The sequence below is a fragment of the Canis lupus genome, chromosome 29, assembly GCF_011100685.1.
Source record: "Canis lupus familiaris isolate Mischka breed German Shepherd chromosome 29, alternate assembly UU_Cfam_GSD_1.0, whole genome shotgun sequence".
In the NCBI taxonomy this organism is placed as follows: Eukaryota; Metazoa; Chordata; class Mammalia; order Carnivora; family Canidae; genus Canis; species Canis lupus.
Genome location: NC_049250.1, coordinates 28705839 through 28710830, shown reverse-complemented (window position 1 = coordinate 28710830; position 4992 = coordinate 28705839).

Here is a 4992-nt window from a genome sequence, read left to right as displayed (position 1 = left end):
CTCCTCCCCTCGCTCCCCCCTCCCCCTCCCTCCTCACCCCTCCCCATCCACCCTCGCCTCCCTCCGTCCCTCCTCCCTCCTCCTCCTCCTCCTCCCCCTCGCCCGCTCCCTCCTACCCTCCTCCGTCCTCCTCCCTCCCCCTCCTCCCTCCCCTCGCTCCCCCCTGCTTCCTGCCTCCGTCCTCCCTCCTCGCTTCCTCCTCCCTCCTCGCTCGTCCTCCCCCTTCACCGTCGGTACCTCCTCCCTCCTCCTCCCTCCCAATGCCCTCGCTCCATCCATACATCCTACCCCTTCAACCCTCACCCTCGGTCCGCCCCGCGCCGGCCGGGCGGGGCCGCGCCTGGCCCGCAGGGCGCCGGGCACCTGAGCTGCGGGCCCAGGGGGAGCGGGCGCGGGACCTGCCCCCGCGGCTCGAGCGGGCGGCGCCTGCACCCACGTAATTGGCCACCTTGTCCCCGCGCGATCGTTGGGAGGCGCAGGGCGCTGCCTCTACTGACAGGTCACAGAGTCGGCAGGCGGGACTCCTTTATGCCCGCGTCGCCGGGCCGGGCGCCGGCAGCCCTGCCTTTCAGGCGCCTGTTTTGTCGGGGAACAAAAGCCGGGCTCCCAGCTGCGCCGCCGACACGCAGCTCCCGCGGCCGGGCCTGACGGCGCTGGCGGGCGAGGGCGAGGACGAGGGCGAGGGCGAGGGCGAGGGCGAGGGCGGCCGGCGCGCTCCTCCAATAGCGGCCGCCCCTGGCGGGGGCCCCGCGTGTTCACAGGCGCCTGCAGCCGCGGGGACGCGAGCGAGGGGAAAACCAGGACGTGGAGTCGGCCCGGAGCGGGCGCGCCCCGACAGAAGAGGGCCAGCACCCCACCCCCGCCCCCGCAGCCCGGGCCCAGCGCCCCCAGCACGCGTGTGGGCGGCTCCTGCAAGAAATTTCCACGGCGAGCCCTCCTGACTGCGTGTGCACGCCTCTGTGATGGGGGGCGGGGGGGGGGAGATAAGGTAACAGAGAAGGTCGCCCCTCCCCTCAGGGGGACTGAGAGATGGCCACTTCAGTCCTCCATCCGTCCCCTACAGGCTGCCCCGAAGTGACCAACTGAAGCAGCCCAGCCCGGGGCTCGTGTGCTAGAGACGTTGCTTCCTGCAGACCTTCAAAGCAAAAGGTCATTGCCGCCGTGAAAGGGGCTTGCTGGCTTAGGATTCAGGTTGGCACAGACGAATTTTGTGCACGCTGCTGTTGTGTGTTGAACCACATTAACACACAACAGCAGCATTGTCCCGTGTCTTGAGTAGTGAATGGATTAAGGTGACAAGGAGAGCCCCCCCCTTCCCAACCCCCCCCCCCCCCCCGGGTGTTTTGCAAGATCTGCCTCTGGTACATACCGGGCAAAATAAAACCCTGCTCGTGCCTGCTCAGTGGGCACCAGGAGATTGCAAAATCTCTAGCCTCCAGGGGAAAATGGGATGACACTGAGTGTGTAGTTTTGGGGTTGGAGGCAGAGTTCAGAGGTTGACTGGTAGCTCTGGGGTCTGCCCACCTGGTTCTGCTGGTGTTGGTTGTGTGCTTTTGGACAAGGAGTCTCTGGGCCTCCATTTTCCCATCAATAAAGAGAACACTTCCAGACTTGCCCCAAAGACTTGATGGGATGATTTGTGCAAAGTGGCTGGCACTTAGTAGGCATACAATAAACACATGTGGCTGTTTGAGGCCACCACATGATGGAGAATTTTCCAGAAAAAAAAAAATGATGATATGCACATTGTTCCTTGTGAAAAGAAGGCGTTTAGGACAGTATACCTGGCACCTAGTGAGCACCCTGTCAGTGCTGGTGATGCTCCTGGGGGAAACCAGACAAATCCTGGCACTGCCAGTTACCAGTTGTGTCTCTCCATCTCTCTGAGCCGCTGCGTCCTCATCTCCACAATGTACATATAACAGTACCTACTTTGTGGGACTATCGAAAGACTCAAATAAGGTAACTCGTGCAAAGAAACTGGCATCTGGCTGCACTCGGTAAGTGTCAGCTATTGTCACTTTTGCTTTCAGTAACTGGAGGATGATCATTTTAGAAACTACGGCTTGATGATAGACTATATCCTCCTTGCAGGGCAATTTAAGGATGGGGAGCTGTGAGGTTTTCATTAGGAACATGCTCTGTCTTCCCTTCTGTGTCTCTCTTCTCTTTAGATGTGGGCCTTCTTCTTTGTCTGGGCTCCTAAAATCCTTTCGATGCCCTGGCTGCCCAGGCTTCTACATTCTGAATTAACCAGACATGTCCTCTCTGTAGCTTCTTTTTAAAATGTGCATTTTGAGATCACTGTATATTCACATGCAGTTGTAAGAAAGAACGCAGAGAGATCCTATATAACCTTCACCCAGTGGGATCCCTGCGTGGCTCAGCGGTTGAGGGCCTGCCTCCGGCTCAGGGCATGATCCTGGAGTCCCAGGATCGAGTCCCACGTCCGGCTCCCTGCCTGGAGCCTGCTTCTCCCTCTGTCTGTGTCTCTGCCCTCTCTCTCTGTGTGTCTTTCATGAATAAATAAATAAAATCTTTAAAAAATAAAAGAACCTTCACCCAGTCTTCCTTAATGGTAACATCCTACGTAACAAAAGTACAGTATCGCAACCAGGACATTGATATGATACATCCACCTTATTCTGATTTCATTAGATTTACATGCAATCATTGAAGCGTGTGTATTTAGTTTTGTGCAATTCTATCACACATGTAGATTTGTGTGAACACTACCAGTCAAGATAAAGAACAGTTCTATCCCCTTGTCTACCGCTGTTTTCATCCCAGACCTCCCCTGATGCTACCTCCCCACTATTTTCCCACAAAATTTCTGTCTCGGGTTCAAGGACTTGCTAAGTGCATGCTTAGCCCAGCACAAATCCATTCTGGCTAGGGTTGGTGGACAATCGCTGTTGAAGGGGTCATACCACCAAGATCGTTGTATTCCCAGGGACAGCTTTAATGATTTTACTCTGGAGAATGAGCAGTAGACAACCCGAAGAAAAACGCGGCTCACAATTATCAAATATGAATGTGCATGAAAAAGGTTGGGAGTGGAGAAGAAATATGGAAGCCTCCTCTACAGCCCCAAATGCTCCAGGCTGATTCACCTAAGTGGAAATTAAAACACACACACACACACACACACATACACACACACACACACACACAAACAGCCTTAATCTGTTCAGGCATCTATAACAAAGTAGCAGACACTGGGTGGCTTTTAAAAAGAAGACATTTATTTCTCCCAGTTCTGGAGGTTGGGGAGTCCAAGGTCAAGGCCCGAGCAGATTCAGTGTCTAGTGAATCTGCTTCCTCATAGATGTCACTCTTCTCACCGTGACCTCACATGGTGGAAAGGATGAGGGAGCTCTCTGGGGCTTCTTTTATAAGGGCACTAATCCCACTTATGGGAACACTGCCCTCATGAGCACTCTGCCCTCATGATCTTCCAGAGGACTTACCTTCTATATCTTCACATTGGGGCTTAGGATTTCAACAGATGATCTTGGGGGACCCAGATGTTCAGACCATAGCACACACACCTTTTTTTTTTTTATGATTTTATTTTTTTACTCATGAGAGACACACAGAGAAAGACAAAGGCAGAGACACAGGTAGAGGGAGTAGAAGCAGGCTCCATGCAGCGAGGTGGGGGACTCGATCCCGGGTCTCCAGGATCACGCCCTGAGCCAAAGGCAGGTGCTCAACCACTGAGCCACCCAGGCGTCCCTCACACACACCTTTAAAACAAGAAACCTCTTGGGAACTTCTCTCCCCCGACTCCGTGACCCACTGGAATAAATAAAAACTCTCTTTGCTGCAGCTGAAGAATTGGATCTCGTTCCCATTTCCTTTGACTAGCACAGGGCAGAAGTTAAACAATCGATGCCCGGATTTGCAATCGCTACCCCAGAGCCCCACTTGACTATCTGTGGCCAACCACAACCCTCCGTGCCGATGACCCTGACGTGTTCTATAAGGCGCAGAAGGCACTTGGCTTAACGCCTGACCAGGCCTGAGGATGAAAAGCATTCCTTTACAAGTTTTGACATAATTAGAATGCATAGTGGTCCACAAACATTTCCCCCCACAGACTTTTAAGAGAGCCTGACAGCTATAGCACGCAGTCCCGGGAGGAGGAAAGTGGAAGCCTTCATCCTCAAGCGCTTTGCCTCACATGATTGCCCTCCTACAGGGGAGCAAAGCCAGCCCTGCTGCCTTCCTGTGATGCTACTGGCAATTGCCAAAAGGGTAATGGGGTCGAAAAGAGAAAGGTGTGAAGGAGTGATGCGGCTGGAGGGGACAAGTGACACACGTTCCTCATGTTCTAAAAGCCTGGGGCCTGGATCACAAGGGCGGCAGCACCCTGTTACCTGTTAGGGTGCAAGCTTTCTGGCTCCACCCCACGTCTTCAGAATCAGAAACTGAGATTGTGTTTTTATAACGTTTCCCATCCGATGAGCACTGGGTGTTATGCTAGATGTTGGCAAATTGAACTCCAATAAAAAAAATAAAAATAAAAATAAATATATAAATAAATAAATAAATAAAATATATAAAGCAAAAATAAAATAAAATAAAATAAAATAAAATAAAATAAAATAAAATAAAATAAAATAAAATAAAATTTCCCCATCCCCGCTCCAGGTGATTCTGAGGCATGGTAATGTTTGAGAGCCATTAGGGCTTCCAACAAGAGGCAGCAAAAATAAATTTGTTGGCCCACTAGGATGGAGAATCATCCCCACAGAGATATTGATGGAAGATTCAGGATTAGATTTAAAGTATTTATTTATTGTTTTAATTTATTTATTTTTTAGATTTAAAGTATTTAAAGTATAGATTTAAAGTAGATTACTACTTTAAATTCAGGAAAGAAATGTTTGAGCATCTACAGATTCTAGGCAGTACTTTACGGACAGAGGAATGAACAAGACAGTTGAGCTCTTAGCTTCATGGAGCTTACATTCTAGCTGCTTGGTA